Raw genomic sequence first — 19,231 nt, 5'->3', positions numbered from 1 at the left:
TTACTCTGTCATAGATATACCTAGCCTACCTTGTACAATCCTGAGTCTCACTAAACTCTCATACATCATGGACCCACTGGAATAATGTGTTTATGGGGCATCTGGAACACTGTATGCAAATGGAACAGCAAGCGGTGGCAGACATACAGCATGTGTTCCAGCACTCCAAAGGACTTTAATTACAAAACACAAGTTCAAAACAAACAAACAAACAAAAACAGAACACAAGTTCAAGATCAAATCCAGACACAAGTACAAAACGAAGATGAAATTATTAAGGATTTCAATATAACAACAGTAGAACATTAAGTCAAGGGTAGGGTTTTTCTAAGCATGAGGCCTTATTCGGTTGCACAGGTCTCATCTCTGTGAAACTGTCAACTTTATAAGAAAGTGCTAAGTTGTTTTCCAAAGCAGTTGTATGTTATCACATTCCCACCAGTATAAAGTCTGAAGGTCCCAGTAATCTGCATCCTTAGCAGTAACAGCAGTGACAAACTTGTTAAATTTAGCCATTCTGGAATATATATAATGACCTCTCATTTTAGTTTTTATTTGCATTTCCCTAATGAATTATTATGTTGAATATTCAGTAATTAATGAATTATTCGTCCATAATTATGAATAATTATGTGCTTATTTGCCAGCTGGATATCTTCTTTTTTTTCTTTTTTTAAGATTTTATTTATTTATTTGACAAAGAGGCATAGTGAGAGAGGGAACACAAGCAGAGGGAGTAGGAGAGGGAAAAGCAGGCTTCCTGCCAAGTAGGGAGCCAGATGCCGGGCTCGGTCCCAGTAACCTGGGATCATGACCTGAGCCAAAGGCAGATACCCAACAGACTGAGCCACCCAGGTGCCCAATCTTCTTTATTTTTTTTTTATAAGGTTTTATTTATTTGAGAGAGAGAGAGAGAGAGCACAGCAGGGAGAGCAGGGGAGGGAGAAGCAGGTTCCCTGGAGGACCCTGGAATCATGACCTGAGCCAAAGGCAGATGTTTAACGAACTGAGCCACCTAGGTGCACCCTCCTCTTTTTTTTTTTAAGATTTTATTTATTTATTTGTCAGAGAAAGAGAGAGAGAGCATAAGCAGGGGGAGCAGCAGGCAGAGGGAAAAGCAGGCTCCCCCTGAGCAAGGAGCCCAATGCAGGACTTGATTCCAGGACCCTGGGATCATGACCTGAAACAAAAGCAGAGGCTTAACCCACTGAGCCACCCCAGTGCCCCTGGATATCATCTTTAATGAAATATCTGCTTAAATCTTTCGCTCATTTTAAAAACTAGGTTGTTTTCTTGAGTTTTGAGAGTTCTTTATATATTTTGGATATAAATTTTTTTAAAATATTTATTTATTTGAGAGATAGAGAGCAAGAGATCCAGAGGGTGGGGGAGAAGTAACAAAGAGAGAGGAGAGAGAGAGAATTTCAAGCAGACTCCTCGCTGAGCATGGAGCTTCATTCGGGGCTTAATCCCAGGACCCTGAGGATCATGACCTGAGTGAAAATCAAGAATTGGCTGCTTAACCAACTGAGCCACCCAGGTGACCCTGTGTGTGTGCGTATATATATATATGTGTGTGTGTATATATATATGTATACATATATTATATATAATAAAATCTTATATATATACATATATATAATAAAATCTTAAAATATATATATACACACATATATATGTGTGTATATATATATTTCTTTAAGATTTTATTTATTTATTTGACAGAGATCACAAGTAGGCAGAGAGGAAGGGAAGCAGGCTCCCAGCTGAGCAGATAGGACCCTGGGATCACGACCTGAGCCGAAGGCAGAGGCTTTAACCCGCTGAGCCACCCAGGTACCCCGTGACCCTGTATGTAAATTCTTAATTTGTCTTTGACAAATATTTTCTCCTAATCTGTGGCTTTAATCTGCTTGTTTTTTCATTGGCAATAGTCTTTTGAAGAGCACAAGGTCTTAATTTTGCTTTTTTTTTAAATTGTTCTTTTTTTTTTTTTTTTTTAATAAACCCTACCCCCAACTTGAAGCTTGAACTTACAACCCTGAGATCAAGGGTCCTAAGGTCTACTGACTGAGGTAGCAAGGCACTCCCAGGGTCTTCATTTTGATAACATGTATTAATTTCTTTCATTTATAGTTCATTCTTTTTATATCCTAAGAACTCTTTGCTAATCAAAGGTCACAAATATTTCCTTCTATGTTTTAGATATTTTTTACGGATTTTATTTATTAATTTGAGAGAGAGCAAGTGAGAGAAAGAAAGAGAGCATGACCAGGGGGAGGGGCAAAGGGAGAGAGAAGGAGACTCCCAACTGGCTAGGGAGCCCAGTGCAGGACTTGATCCCAGGACCCTGGGATCAAGTGAAAGGCAGACGCTTAACCCACTGAGCCATCCAGGTGCCCTCTTTTATGTTTTCTTCTAAAAAATTTTTAAAGCTTTCTTCTAGAAATTTTCATAGTTTTTGGTCTATGATTCATTTCAAGTTAATTTCTCTTTATCTATTGGGAGATAGCTTTTAGGTTTAATATAAAATTTCACATTAAAATTTTTTGCATATTTGAATTGATATTCAATTGTTCCTGCACCATCTTTTAAAAAATCTATCTTTTAAAAAATCTATCTTTTACATCATTAAATAACCCTGTCATCTTTGTTGAAGATCATTTGACCGTGTAGTTTGTTTTTCTGTTTCAAAATACTTTTGCCATTGCATTTCCAAATAAATTTTATAGTAAGTCTGTCCATTTCTACCAAAATGTTGTTTCAATTTTTATTTGAATTGATGGATTCTATAGATAAATGTGAGATAATTCACACCTTAAAAAGAGCAATTCTTTCATATCCCTCCAGTTATTAGGTCATCTTTCATTTTTATCACCAATGTCTTAGTTTTCAGTGAATAAATCTTCCTATAATAGATTTATCTTATAGATTTATCCTATAATATTTATTATCCTATAATATTCATGTTTTGATGCTGTTATGATATTTTTTAAAGTTTCAATTTCTATCTTTCATTGCAAAGAAAGATAATTGATTTTTGTGTCCTAAGAACAGCTAAATAATTCATTAATTTTAGATTTTTTTTAAATTTTTTGGGACTTGGATTCATGCCATCTGAAAATAATGATAGTTTTATTTCTTAAACATGAAAGGGTAGACAAGGATCACAGGACATTTGAGAGAAGCCTCTAACATAAAAACAAAACCAAATAAACAGTGGGGAAAAGGCACTTGGAGGAAACAGTACAATGAGCAAAGAAAATATTCAAAAGTATCACTGGTATCTTCAGAGAGAGGAAAAGATAATACATCTTAGGAAAGATAACATAATACTGTGTATTTTTAAAAGGATCACTCAAAGAACTTAAAAGAACTTCTATAACTAAAAATCTAAACCAAAAAAAGAAAGGAAGGAAGGAAGGTAGGAAGGAAGAAAGGAAGGAAGAAAGAAAGAAGACATTTAAAATTTTTTTCCAGAAAAGAGAGGAGAAAAGACAAAGATGAAAATGAAGGGAGAATAGAGTATCAGAAAATTTGAGATTCAGCATGTTATTAATGGTAGCTCCACAAAGAGAAAGCAGAGGTATTGCGGGATGAAAGGGACAAGCAGAGTTATTAATGGAGGTATATTACAAGAAAATTTCCCTGAACTAAAAAGCCTGGATTTTCAGTACCCAAAACAATGATATTAAAAAGATCTGTATTATGCTCATCGTTGTGAAACTTCAGAGCACCAGGGACAAAATGGACAAGAATTGCAAACATTCCACTGAGGAGAAACAATTTATATACAAATATTCAGAACTGGAATGGTATCAAACTTTTCAACTGCAACTCTTTAAGTTAAGAGACAGTGAAATAATACTTTTAACATTTTGAGGGAAAATAATTTCCAAAATATAATAATTATATTAAAATAAATAGATTTTAGACATTCAAAGAGTCTACTGGAGGGTGTAATTCACTAAATCAAAGGAGAAAACTAGGAGGAGAAAGAACAAGGCATAAGATCCAGAAATAGGGGATCAAACACACAATAAAGATAAAAGGAATCCCAGGACAATGGCGCAAAGAAATTCCAGATGCTAGGCCTAAAGACCAACAGGTCTATATTGGAGCAGAATGCAAAGCTCTAAGAAGAGTATCTACGAGAGAGAAAGAAAAACTATTGATTTGCCAAATGTGTCCAATCTTATCAGGTAGATTTGTGTTTCCAACAGACAGCCTAGGGATATTTAGCTACATAGAAAACTGAGCAAACAAAATAAAAAACAAAGATGCAATTATTTACTCTAGCAGGGAAAAAAGTACAAGAAAATAAATACACTGAATATAAATGAATATGCTAATGCACTGTGACTCAGTTTTGAATAATATGTGATCATAATCATTATAAATACCAAATATTAATATAAACAGAAATTGTGATAATTGTATTAGGAAAATGAGAGGAATGGAAGTCTAATGGATAAAACATAAAGCTGAAAAACTAAATATATAACTGTAATTAGCAAATAGTTATAGAATACTTACTGTGCAAGGCAGTAAATGCTTCAGAAATGCTATTCATTTAGTCCTCATATTGGCTCTGTGAGTTGGTTCTATTACTAATTCCAGTTTGCTAGTGAAGGAACAAAGTCACAGAAAGCTTAACTTCCCCAAGATCCATGGTTCGCAACTGGGGGTGAATTTGTTTCTCCTGGGGACATTTGGCAATGTCTGAAGACATTTTTCGTTGTTACCGCCTGGGGGAGAGTGCTACTGGAATCTAATGGGTAGAGAGACCACGGATACACTACATATGCTAAAAGGCACAGAATAGCTGCCTACAGCAAAAAGCTACCTGGCATGGTATGTCAGTTGTGCCTATTTAGAAACAGTGACCAAGAATAAAGGGAAGTGGTGACTACAGAGCTGGGATTTGCATTCTAGGAGCTTTTGAATATCACCTTAGTATGCTGCCTTTCAACAGCAGCTTATGGATGTTATTTAGGAACATGAAAGTAACTATCAGAAGAAAGAGCTGGAAAAATTAAAACTAGTTGCCTCAACTAAATAAGAGCCAGTGGACTGTTTTGGGTTTGTTTGGTTTTGAGTGTTGTTTATTGTTTGCTTTTCTTGTTTCTTGCTGTTTTTTAAAAGACTGAAGATTTATTTGAATTATATTTATTTTTGAATGTTAAAATATTTATGAACATTCAAATCATAAACTATTCTCAGCTTAATCATTTTTTACCATATTTTTAATTTTTTTAATTTTTTTTAAGGATTTTATTTATTTATTTGGCAGAGACAGACAGCAAGAAAGGGAACAGAAGCAGGGGGAGTGGGAGAGGGAGAAGCAGGCTTCTGGAGCACAGAGCCTGATGTGGGGCTCAATCCTAGGACCCTGGGTTCATGACCTGAGCTGAAGGATACGCTTAATGACTGAGCCACCCAGGTGCCCCATGTTTCCTATATTTTAGAGGTGTTTAGAAAAATGCAATTTATAAGAGTTGTCTCTCAGCAAATTTTGATTAAATGAAAAGTGGGAAAAATGCATGGAGGACAGAATATATAAAAAGAAAACTTTTGTCTTGATTGACATCTTGCATATCAAGTTCCAACTTGCAACATAATGAAGGATTTCAGACAGAAAATCCTGATGATCTGGATTCCTAATGGAAAAGCTATTTCAGACCTTATTATAAGCAAACAAGAAAAAATAGCTTTACTAGATAATGATAGATTACCAGCTCTATAATTACATATATAAAAGCATCTATATTAGAGAAACAATGAAGTTTTTTTTTTTTTTTAAAGATTCTATCCATTCATTTGTCAGAGAGAGAGAGAGAGAGCGAGCGAGCACAGGCAGACAGAATGGCAGGCAGAGGCAGAGGGAGAAGCAGGCTCCCCACAGAACAAGGAGCCCGATGCGGGACTCGATCCCAGGACGCTGGGATCATGACCTGAGCCGAAGGCAGCTGCTTAACCAACTGAGCCACCCAGGTGTCCCAACAATGAAGTTATTTTTTAAAAAATATTAGAGCCAAGATAAATAAGGATAACACTATTATTCTTAATCATTATTTTTAAATACGTATATATCACACAACCTTTAAAGAGCCATATAGAAAACACAAATTCAACTTGGAAACTCACCCCCCCACCCCCCAATATCTTGCAATGGTAACAACAGACTTTAACAGGATGAGCTGTGGGGAAAGGAAGAAAGATACCAAGTTCAAGTCACTCCTATAGCAATACATTGGGTCAACAGAGTATCTCTTTACTCTCAGAGAAAACAAAAGCCATTTTCAAGAATCTTCCCCATCTCTATTTCCTTCGCCCCAGCTTTATTTTCTTTCCTCAGATATTTCTTTTCCTGTTTAAGGTTCTGTATGTGTGCCTTTTGCTGTGCTTGCTCTGACTAGGCAATTTCACATGTTTCATAAGGCAAAATGATATCAAAGTGTATACAGTAAGAAGTATTGCTCCAACTGCTGACCACATTCAGGAATACTGCCCATTCTTCCCTGTTCCTTACAAGTAACCACTATTAATAGCATTTTTGATGGGCTGAATCCTCTCAATATTTCTTTATGTAAATACAGCAAATCTAGATACATATACAGGTGCATATATGTGTGTGTATTTTTCTTCTTTCCCATATGCACTGTTCTATTTCTTACTTTATTTCACATAACAATATTTTTTTAAAAATTTATGTTAGTTGCGGCACCTGGGTAGCTCAGTTGGTTAAGAGCCTCACTCTTGATTTCGACTCAGGTCTTGATCTCAGGGGTATGAGATTCAGCCCTGCGTCAGGCTCCAAACTCAGTAGGAATCTGCCTGAGAGTTTCTCTCCCTCTCCCTCTGCTCCACCCCCTGCCTCTGCTCTCTCTCTCAAATAAATAAATAAATAAATAAATAAAATCATTAAAAAAAATTTATGTTAGTTAAAGTCTGGCCATCTTAGACTCATCACTTAATAAATTAGAAAATTTAAGTCCAGAGAGATGAAATCTCTCTATTAAAGATATTGACCATCATAATAATTATATAACAATTATTTAACTATTTAATTATGAAATAATTACTTAATAATTTTTAAAGTTTTTTAGTTTTCAGGTACTAAAAAAAATTTTTTTTAAATCAGGTGTACAATTTCTGTTTTTAAGATATTTTAAGATATTTTAAGATATTTTAAAATTACTAGTTAAGCCTGTACTGTACTTTACCAAATAGTTGTGTTTTGGGGCGCCTGGGTGGCTCAGTCATTAAGCGTCTGCCTTTGGCTCAGGTTATTAACCCAGGGTCCTGGGATCGAGCCCCAGGTTGTGGGGGGTGTCCCTGCTCAGTGGGGAGTCTGCTTGAGATTCTCTCTCTCCCCTCCTCCTCCCCTCACTTTCATGTGCATACTCTCTTTCTCTAAAATAAATAAGTAAACTCTTTTAAAAATTAATTAATTAATTAAATCAGTGGTTTTAGTTTGGCTAAATTTTGTATCATTTTTTGTACTGTTCAATAGTAATTGCTTAAAATTTAAATAACACGCCACTTTATCAAAGTTTTTAATTTCTCGTATCTAAAGAAAATATCATTCTTGGCATAGTGAAAGATTATAAAACAAATGCTAAAAGTCTAACTAATCACATTGAAATCAAATTTTTTCCAACAAGATTTTAATGGGAAGTTATGGGGCTTGGAATTGTATAAATAATTAAACACTTCCACCTTTCTTTCTATCATTTGTTTTCCAATCCCCAACCCCATGCAACCTGGGCAGCTCAGTTGGAAACCCGTTTCTTAGGGTGCAGCTCATAATGGGGACTTGGTAGAAGAGAAAAAGAAAAAATGCAGCACATAACTATCCACCAAGTTAACCTAGGAATACTCCTCTTCACAGGGCTTTACAGCATGGTTAATTTGGTTAGAACTGTGAAATCAAAGGAGAGGTTTTTTTTTCTCTGTCCCTTCTAAGATTCTTCCCAGGAGCAAAGCCTATACTATATTCATGGGAAAATCACTATTATAGAATGTCAATGGTATTTGAATGAATGGTCTTCTTTTCCAATTCAAATTAATATTATCTTTGGGGTATATATTAAATTTAGTGGCTCTCTTCTGTCTGAAGTGGGGAAAGAAATTACTTTGAACATAAGGAGAGACCTAGGAGACAATCAGAAGTTATTGCACCATATCTATTTGAATTTCTTTAGGTATATGAACATACCCTTATCTCAAATAAAAGACTACAGAAAGAAATGGAAAAATTAGCTGCATGCCTCAAAGCAAGGAGAGAAAAAATTTTAAGAAATATAAAATAACAAGAAAAAATTAGCTATCTAATTAATAACTACCATAAGCAAAGAAGGTATATGCTCCTTCCAACTCTCTAGAGGTTAAAAAATAATAATATGCTATCAAAAATATGATAAAACTGTCAAATTATAGATTATATTAGTCTTCTAATTAGGAAAATTAAGTCAAGGTTCTTCCATGAAAATTATATATATTCACAAGCACAAAAATAAAAACAAAGAAAAACAATAAGTACTTTAACAATACTTCTCCAAAGATCATTTCAATCACATCAAATCCTCCTGGCAGATGTTCTGTCTGAACAAATTTATATGTTCACTCTTGTTCAGTTTTGCATAGCAAAGTTATTTTTCTTTGAGTTCTACATCCTTGTATGTGTTCCTCTGATGAAGATGAGATGTAAGAACTTGAAATTCTTTGTACAATCTATATCCATATATCTTTGCATACACTATCAATTTTTAAAAATAGTAATAGGAATAAAAACACTGCATAACCGTTGAACTGCATGTTATACATTATTGAGTTTCTAGAGATTACAAAAACATGGTATATCACTCATACCTATCTTCAAACACTGAGGTGGCAAGTGAATCAAATGATTTGTTGATGCCTAAATAAAAGTTTATTTTCTGCTAAAATATTATTAATCAGGTGCCAAGCATATTAAGAATTCTCAGGAATCTTATAGTGAATTTATAAGCTTTTTTCTTTGTCTTCAAAAGTACAAGCAATATTTACCATATATAAAAATGAAAGTAACAACAATTATCAAATTCATTTATGAAAGAATAGAAAAGGTAAGCCAAAAGGAATTTTTAGTTCTTTCAAGGTCAAAAGCAATCCATGTTGGCAGGAAGAAATTTAAAAGTCCAAGGCAAAATAATGAATACATTTTTCTTTACACTGTTGGAAGTACCATATAAAATGATACTATTTTCAAGGGAAAGATGCTATATTACTAATATAAATATATGCTTTTCAGAGAATGATTATAATAGCAGTATGAAACGGGCAAAATTAAACAAAAGACGTTTTGTATGTATCATACAAATATTAACTCACGACTTTGGTTTTGCCAAAACTATATAAAACTTAACTTCATTCATGATCATATCGAAGTAACTACTTTGGCTCTTTGTTTTCTTCTCCATGACAAGCCTCTTGTGCCTTAGAGCTGTTACATTTTACTTGGCTTAATCTACAACTAGAGCAAAACTGAAATAATACCTGTATCATCTAAAGAAAACACACTTATAAAACAGTGTTGGGGGAGAGAGAGGCAGAGGCCTGGCACGGATGACCACCAAACAGAAATTGGGAACTAAACCAATGGACCTCTGAAAGACTAGTAATTTGAAAGAATATTTTCCATAGAAACTGAGAAACAAAGGATACTTCACATAAAGTATAATCTCTTTTGTAAGATTTCTGCATTTTAGTTGATAACTACTTTTATATTTTAATACTGTGGTTATCGTTGAATATGTTAATATAATTGTTGAAGTGACATAAAGATAATGAATACATTATTTTATGAAAATATTATTGTATTGTTATTTAAAATTTGTTTTAAATTGAAATAGCTTATAAAGTTCTTGCTTGTTTACCAAAGATTCATGAAAAAACTTATTGTTACTACATCCATGTAACTTGTTCACTCTACTCTCACCAAAACCAAACTCTGCCTGTAGTATACCCATGCTGGGAATCCTAAAGTAGCAGATACTGGTGATTGCTTCCATAATCCAATATCCATTTCCACACTTAACTTCCTTGCTTTCCTTGTACTTAGCCTTAGACAATTTCAGCCAATAATATGTAGGTAAATACATACTGGAGTATAGTCTTTTGGGAAAAGTTTTAATTTTATATTAAATTCATATATATATAAATTATATATATATATATATATATATATATATATATATATGGAGAGAGAGAAAGAGGAAGAGAGGGAAAACAGCAAAGGCTGACTCCATACTTCTCCATTATTCTGTTGGTCTTGAAAGAGACCTGTAACTGCAGATACAGCCGTCCTATTAGGATTATAAAAGGAAGGCAAAGAAGAACTGAACTGCAGTGACCCAGGCTTGGACATCAGAAGCAGCTGCCTACCATGTGGCTTCTTATGAGAAAAATAATCCTTTCTGTTTAAGTCACTACTTATCAGATATTTTATTTCTTGGACCTAATAGCCTTTCTGATGCACTGTCCTCAAAGAGTCTATATTCTACTGAGAAGAACATTGTTAGATGTCCAAAGTAAAAGATGATGCTCTAACTAGAGACTATCTCTCTTATCTAAAAAAGAATGGTACTGATTCCCCACCACATCCTCCAGCAATATTCTGATTATCAGAATCTGACTATTTGCTGGATGGGAGGGGTGATGATGTCTCAAAGCAACTATCTGAAAGAGCTTACACACAGAAATACTTCCTATGTTTGGCCTAAGAACAGGGAAAGAGTATGTGTACGAGTGCAAGTGTGTGGGTAGGGTGGGGACAACAAAGGCAAAGCCATGTCATGATGACTACTTCCCTTCATCTCCATCTACTTAAAATAGTTAATGTCATCAGAGATATTTTTTAAATGATTTTTTTTTAAAAGACTGCTTGAGCTAGTCTTTAGCTTTTTTTTTTTTTTAAGATTTCATTTATTTATTTGACAGAGAGAGATCACAAGTAGACAAAGAGGCAGGCGAAGAGGGAGAGAGGGAAGCAGGCTCCCTGCTGAGCAAAGAGCCCGATGCGGGACTCGATCCCAGGACCCTGAGATCGTGACCTGAGCCGAAGGCAGCGGCTTAACCCACTGAGCCACCCAGGTGCCCTTTTAAATGATTTTTTTAAGATTGTATCTATTTTTTTGAGAAAGAGAGAGCGAGAGCGAGCGAGTGAACAGAGAATGCATGAATAGCAGGGAGAGGGAAAAGCAGACTCCCCTAAGCTAGGAGCCCAATGTGGAGCTCAATCCCAAGACCCTGGGATCATGACCTGAGCCAAAGGCAGAGGATTAACTAACTGAGCCACCCAGGTGCCCCTCATCAGAGACATGGTGATATAATGAACATAAGCAGTGTTGCTTCGAGAATCACGTGACCAAGTATGGCACAATGGTGGCCTTAATTTGGCAGTTGAGCCCAGCCCAGCTCTGGCTCATTGTTGACAGCTTCAGGAGCACTGAGAGATGATCTCCTTGACACTAATACTGATTGTCTCATGGAGGGTACAAGCAAGCACACTACTGCAAATGATGTTCAGGCATTAGATTTTCAGGAGGAGTTTGAGTATAAGCACAAAGTCAAACATTACAGAACACATGTAAAACATCACCTGGAGAATACTGGAAGTATGGGAGGTAGCCTACATTTTCAGGAGTCTAGGGGTCCTATGTATGGAAGAAGATGGGGGTCAATCTGTGTTAGTAATATAACCGGAATCCATCCAGTCTATGGGCCAAGCTGGTGAGAATTTTAAAGACAGTGATTTTTAGCTAACATACTTTTGGATGATAGATACTTTAACTCTTCATCTAATTCAAGTTGCCATTGATGGTACTGAGAAGACTTCCGCATCAGAGAACTGGACAAGCGAATGGAGGATCACTCAAACTACAATGAAGCAAGGGAATATTTATTGAAAACTGAGTAATTGGAGTATATTCTCTGATCAAAGGGAAGAGAGTTCATTATTCTTTGAGTTTATATTAATGGCAAAGTTCAGTAACTGTTTTGAGAGAATAGAAAAGTCTCTTTTCCCCTCCACACTCCAAGAGTATATATGCAATATTAATATCTCTTCGATTTGTCCTCACCCCTTTCTCTCTCCCCTTCCCTCAGCAGAGTAACAAGAATAAAAAGATCAACCAACAATCCACAAAGATTAATATCTTCTGAAACTTATTGCGTATAAGATATTGTGTTAAACACCGTATTGGGATTTTTCATAATAAAATAACTCTACTAAAGAAAAGTTCAGTCCAAAAAAAAAAAAAAAAAAGAAAGAAAGAAAACAGTTTTATTAAATGACCTTCATTTAGACAAACCATAAGATTAACCAATGTTCTCCATTCCCCCTATAAAAAAAACTGATGTCCGTAGCCACTGAAAGTTTATTAATGGGCTATATCATAGCATACCTGCACATTTATGCTTCCTCCAGCTGAGTTATAACTACCAGTAGCCATTCATTCATTCCCTTAATAGTATCTGAGTGTCCATGCTGTGACAGGTTCTATTCTAGGAGGCAGGGACACACCAGTGAATAAAACAGACTAAAATTGTGACCTTCTGAAGCTTACATAAAAATCAGTTTTTTTAGGGGCACCTGCATGGCTCCGTTGGTTAAGCGGCTGACTCTTGATTTTGGTTCAGGTCATGATCTCATGTCCTGGGATCAAGTCTCACATCGGGCTGAGCACCAAGTGGAGAGCCTGCTTAAGGATTCTTTTTCTCCCTCCCCTTCTACCCCTCCACCATCAGCCCCCAACCAGATCATGTGTGCACGTGGGTTCTCTTGCTCTCTCTAAAATAAATAAATCTTTTAAAAAAAGTTTTAATTTCCCAAATTCTTAATGTGAATTATTCTTGCTAATGTAATTAGGTAATTTAATTTTTATATACTTTATTAAGTGCAAAGTGCAAAGTGAAAATAAAGTTGAAATTTAAAAACACTTAAAGTAGTGAATTTTGGGTTATGTATATTTTACCACAATTTTTTTTTTAAAGATTTTATTTATTTACTTGACAGAGAGAGCAAGAGAGCACAAGCAGGCAGAACAGCAGAGGGAGAGGGAGAAGCAGGCTCCCCACTGAGCAGGAGCCCAATGCGGGGCTCGATCCCAGGACCTTGGGATCATGACCCGAGCCGAAGGCAGTTGCCCAACCGACTGAGCCACCCAGGTGTCCCTACCACAATTTTTTAAAAAATGAAGTTGAATGCTATGGAAAGACAAGTTACTGCCATGAATTACCAGAGGCAAAAAAAACTGGAATATATGACACAAGTGTCCTCAAGTTCTACATTTCCTTTAACAAAAACGAAACCAGAAAATTGAACATTTTGCATTTATGCAAGGTTTCTGTAAAAATGAGAACCTACACCTCTCAACAGCAGATTTATGGTCAGAAAAGCCTTGGCCCAACATCAAGAGATTGGCTAAATGAATGTATAGTAATAGGCTCTTGGTAAAAATAAAATACTTAATTTGCATATGTATAATTTTTAATCGTTCTCTAACTTTATTTTTTTTTAAGATCTTATTTATTTATTTGACGGAGAGATCACAAGTAGGCAGAGAGGCAGGCAGAGAGAGAGGGGGAAGCAGGCTCCCCCTGTTGAGCAGACAGCCCAATGCGGGGCTCGATTCGGGGCTCAATCCCAGGACCCTGAGATCATGACCTGAGCGAAAGCAGAGGTTTAACCCACTGAGCCACCCAGGCGCCCCTCATTCTCTAACTTTAAAGTAAACTAAAGAACTACTCATCCTAACAGCTTCAACTCTCTAAGAAGTTTCCTCTTCTGTGGTTGTAAAATGTGGCAGGTTCAGCATTTCTCCAGTTTATAGGAGTATCCTAGCTCAGGATTTAGCCCTAAATTGATCATTAGTGTCTGCAGATAAGACTATTTTTTCACCTCTGTTTTCTGTTAGACATTCCAGGAGAAGATGTAAGAATCTATCAACTATCAACTTTTTTTTTTTTAAGATTTTATTTATTTATTTGACAGACAGAGATCACAAGTAGGCAGAGAGGCAGGCAGAGAGAGAGAGGGAGAAGCAGGCTCCCCGCCGAGCAGAGAGCCCGATGTGGGGCTCGATCCCAGGACCCTGGAATCATGACCTGAGCTGAAGGCAAAGGCTGTAACCCACTGAGCCACCCAGGCACCCCAAGAATCAATCAACTTTTAAGAAATTTTTACAAAGTGATGCTTTGTTTTATTAAACACTCCGACTCGGCCTAATAAAGCCTTTAATGATCAACTTTCTTGCACAGCAGCTCACTTGCACCAGACAGTGTGAAATCACCCTCTTTAAAACACAACTTATACTGGAAAGCTTAATTTCTGATTTGGTCTCCATTTCTGGGAACACCTAAGAAAATCAAGATTAGAAGTCATGAACCCTAAGGCAAGTCCCTATAGGTCAGATTTAGATGACAGCATGTTCTTATTAAATTTCTTTGTGTATGTTCAAACACAGCTTAGTTTCAAAAAACAGAAGGGTTGCGGTTATTTGCCATACTCCCTTCAACCAAACTGAATAGGCAGTTACATAACTTGCCAGGACAAGTAGTAGAAATGAGTCAGAGACAGGACCAGCCCTAGTAAAAATTGAGAATTAGGCAGTTTGACTTCTGCGCCACACCCCTTTAGTACTACGCGTACTTTCCTGATCCCCTCCCTTGGTATCATCACCCTGCCGGTCACCCTCATAGCACACACCTCTCCCCCGGCAAATCCTTCTCTCTCACTCTCTCTTTCTCTTCCACTAACACTGAAACTAGCTTCCCTCTTTCCTTCTTCCCCTTCATTAATTACAGTTTACAGCTCCAGTATCTCTCACCCCTGGGGTTTTACGTGACAACTACCTAATCTGATAAACCAATCCATACTGAAGTGCTAAGAGAGAAAGCTGGAAGGTAAAGTGAATTTTAACTTCCACATTCTAAAGTTAACACCTTTGCAGTTTAACTCGTTAGTGGCTAAAAGGGAGAGTTTCTAGCCAAGGCATTCAGGAAATGTTTTGGCTCAGGCAGAGCCATTAAACAACTGGCAAACGCAGGAGTGGGTGATGGTTTTTTTAGCCTAACATGCCGCCAGCCCTATCAGAGAGACTAACAAATCCTGGTCAATCTGGGGCCAGGAGGGGTAAATTGGAAAAGAGCTAAGAATTGTTGGTAAAGAAGAGTGGAAGTTATAGGAGCACCACAGTCAATTTTTTCTGACTTAACCTTTCATGGGACTAGTGAGCCCTGGTACCTGATAGATATTTTTTAAAGTTTCTTGTCAGAATGAAAGACACTATTTAAAAAAAAAAAATTTCTCAGTAAGTCTAGAACTAATACCAAAAATCTGCATACCTTTGTTCTTATTGTTCTTTGATTTTCTTAAACAGCACTTTACAGTTTTCACACACAGATTTCACGTTATCCTGTTGAATACTGAAAGAACATTACAGGCTATTCTGTGTGAGACATATCAGCTATTCTTATTTCCTTCACTTTATGAATGAGGAAAATGACACTCAAAGAAGAGAAGTGACTTGTCAAGATTTGCACATAGGTCTTTTGAGTGCAAATGCCGTGCTCTTTCATTTACTGAACTACCAGGCCACCTCCCAACATTTAGAGTTATCTGTGCCATTGCTGTCATGTAACTCTACATCCTAGGGGAGTTCTCACATTCTAGAGTTCAGCTACCACCAAAAGAAAACAACCTGTTTATTCAATGGACCTGAGGGTAATTGTAGTCCAATCTGGTTTCCATTGCTGCATTTTTTCCCCAGCCAATTCTTGGTTCGCTTGAAAGTGTCAGTACCATGTCACCAAGTCTTCCTTAAGCACTGCCAGACTTTGTGCTCCAATTACCTGCTCATGTTTTGGTGGATTACTTATCTTGTTTCTGCTTCTCCCCTGGGCAAAGTTCCCATCACAGTCCTTACTCTGTAAGCAAAAAAAAAAAAAAAAAAAAAAAAGTGGGGGTGGGGTAATGTGTTTCTGGGCTTAAAGGAGGAAAAACACGAACATAGTTGGTACAAGCCTGAATACAAATATTTCACATTGAGATGAACACAAGAAGCCAGCTGGGAAAACATGGCTATTTACAGACTTAGATTAGCTTAGAATTCATTTCAATCTTCAAGGTAAAGGTGGTATTTTTAAACCATTGGCATTTAAAGCACACAATCTCAACCTTTTGGAAAGATATAAACCCCTTTTCGAATGCGTTGAAATGTACAGATGCTTTCCCTAGATAACTGCACAAACACACATACCTGGAATACAATCTCAAGGAGTCCATTACGGGGCGATCCGTGGGCCCCACATAAAATGTTCCTGACTTAGAGTGTGATGCAAGGTTGGTCTCTAAGTGATGAGTGTTCTGAGGTCCATGAGCTACTTGGGAGCCCAATTAAATATGTGTTAAGACCAGCTATTTAGTTTCTTTATGTTAGTAGTGATAATCTGTTGACCCTTTTGTTTGTTTATAGAAGCTGGCAAAAGAGAAATCATTTTTACTTAGTCTTTAAGAGAAAAATCAGCTATGCTAGCCTCTAAGGTAGCATTGTCCAAAAGGACTTCTAGTGATAATGGAAACGTTCTGTGTCTGTGCTCTTCCATTCAGCAGCCACAAGCCACTTGTGTGTAGCGGGACTGAGGAACTCAATTTCTTGTTTCGTTTCAATTTCATTAATTTACAAAAAAGTTTTTTTCTTGTGATGAAAACTTTTAAGATCTACTCTCAGCAATTCTCAAATATACAATACAGTATTATTAAGTGCAGTCTGACTGTGTACATTACATCCACATGACTTATTTATTTTATAGCTGGCAGTTTGTCTTCTTAACACCCTAGACTTTCTATAACAAAAGTGACAGGCACATGTTGTAAAGATTTTAAATAAAAACATTTCAGAAATGCAATGTTTACTGTAATTCTAATCCTCAGAGAAATAGTAGTTGGTATAAATATTGCCATATAACTAGATACATGTATTTTTTTAAAAGATTTTATTTATTTATTTATTTATTTATTTATTTATTTATTTATTCTTTCTCTTTCTTTCTTTCTTTTCTTTAGTAAGTTCATACCCAGAGTGGACCCAACACAGGGCTTGAACTCACAACCTGAGCTGAGATCAGAGTCAGATGCTCAACCAAGTGAGCTACCCAGGTGCCCCTATCCCTTATTTATTCAAACATTTTTGTCTCATAAATTCATTTTTAAAGTAAGTTTTATTTTTAAAAAAGTAAGTTTTATTAATTTCTTTTAGTACTCATTTCTAGCTATTTCACTGTGGTCATTATAAATAGGATTTTTTTTATATGGTGTATGTTCTAATTGGTTACAATTTGTACATGGGAAAACTCTTCATTTTGTATGTTAATTTTTAAAACTGGTTAACTTAACTCACCTTTCATGGCCTGTAAAAGTTTTTCAACTGATCCTTGGAGTTTTTATACTTTTTGCAAGTAAATGACAACCCTGACTTATGTTCAGTATTTAATTTTGTATTCCTATTCCATGTCTCATTGGATTGGCTATCATATCCTTTCATGGTATGATGATGAGCATTCTTGCCATGTTTAATGAGAATAATTGTTCCATTATAAAGGAAGCTTCTGGATTGGGTATAAAATATATATTGTTAAAGTATGTATCCTAAATTCTTTAAAAGTTTTTATTAAGGAATGATGTTGGATTTTACAAAATCCATTTCATCATCAACTGAAACACTCATATAGGTTTTTTTCTTCCCTGACATATTAATATAGCCAACAAAATGAGTAAGTTTTCTATTACTGATTCATTCTTATGTACCTGGCATAATTATCTTGATTTTGCAATAGGATTTTTAACATACTTCTGGGGTCTAAGTGTATCTTAAGTATGCATTTTAATTTTACATTATATCCAAAAGGAGATTAACTTGTAGATTTCTCTATTGTGTACTCTTTAAACTCTTCATCAGGTTTTAGTATCATAGCCATTTATTTTAAAACCAACTTTTTACCTCATGCAAAGCAGAAGGATTACTGGTGAAAAAGCCTTGAGGGTAACCACCTGAAATGGCCTTAATGGAGGGGGAAAAAAAAAAAAAAACAATACTCACAACACTGGTTTGTCTACTTTTGAGAAAATTTCCAACACTATCAACACTGTACTCTTCATATTTTCTTTTTGACTTGAATTTGCAAGCTATTCCAAGTATTATGGATTTGCTTTTCTTTCTAATAAATATATGAACTTTCTTTCAGTGACAAACAGAGGCACATGTTCTACCTCAGCTCTGTCATACGTGAACCAGAACACCCAAAAACTCCTATTTCAGAAAATGGGGGCTCCAACTCCAATCCTTCACTTCTTTCTCTAGTTCAACTGGGCTGGTCTTCTCACTATTATTTACTACCACCACTCTCTATTCCTGCTGTTGCACCTGGTTTAATGTTTCCTTGGATTGCCTGTCTTTTCTCATCTGTGCTTCGTTCATCCCACCACCTACCCTTCTTCAGAGCCCAGCTCCTTAATATGACTAATCCAGCCCATTCAACCTATCACAGACTTTCTTTCATCTGCTACTGTGCTCAAAGTTTGGCTGCACATTCTAGCCATAATCTCAAATTGTTTCAAGAATGCTACTTTTCTTTCTTAGGCTCTGTGGTTAGCTCCCTGAGGGCAAGGGCCTTATCTTAAAATTTTGCTGTGCATTTTCCATTGTATTTAGCAGTGTGAGTAATTACATTCAGTGCATACTTGCAAGGCATATTTGACTAAACACATCCATCACAGTTATTCATTTAGTAAATGAGATAATGAAAAGTCAAGTGCTCGCCAAAGGTAAATCATTACTATTAATTCCCTCATTCATCATACATGTACAGCAGCCTCAGGGGCTAGGGAACCTAGAATTGCAGTTTTAATTTTACCTCAGATCTCTCCATTTTGGAGCAGCCATGAAGTTTAGATTCACCTAGGACTCAACACCGTCAGCCCAGAACTACGTTTAACCTCAGGTCCCCTGTCCAGAGTGGAATAGTTTACCTTATCCTCTGAAAGTAAATTCAAACTTTTGAAACTCAAATGACAAGATATTGTTTGCTCATGAATCCGGGAAGACTTTCTTGTTGATCATGGAAAGCCAAATCTTTCTGTGTGCAGGAGGGCGATAGCTGCTAGGACATAAATTTGCCAAGTGGCAAT

The 19,231-nt window shown here is 36.2% G+C and overlaps 1 protein-coding gene across 1 annotated transcript in view; it reads right to left on the bottom strand.

Moving 5' to 3' along the window:
• Positions 1 to 19,231, bottom strand: part of LOC111154016 (mitogen-activated protein kinase 10) — a 582,803-nt gene that overhangs the window by 562,589 nt on the left and 983 nt on the right. Inside the window, exon 2 of the mRNA XM_022513381.1 lies at positions 15,898 to 15,972. The gene's annotated coding sequence lies outside the window, so the exon portion shown is untranslated. The remainder of the gene's footprint in view (positions 1 to 15,897; positions 15,973 to 19,231) is intronic.

Source organism: Enhydra lutris, unplaced genomic scaffold (assembly GCF_002288905.1).
Source record: "Enhydra lutris kenyoni isolate GAN:26980312 unplaced genomic scaffold, ASM228890v2 scaffoldscaffold3, whole genome shotgun sequence".
Lineage (NCBI taxonomy): Eukaryota > Metazoa > Chordata > Mammalia > Carnivora > Mustelidae > Enhydra > Enhydra lutris.
Note: the sequence above shows the minus strand (reverse complement) of the source record. Positions and strands in the feature narration are given on the sequence as shown.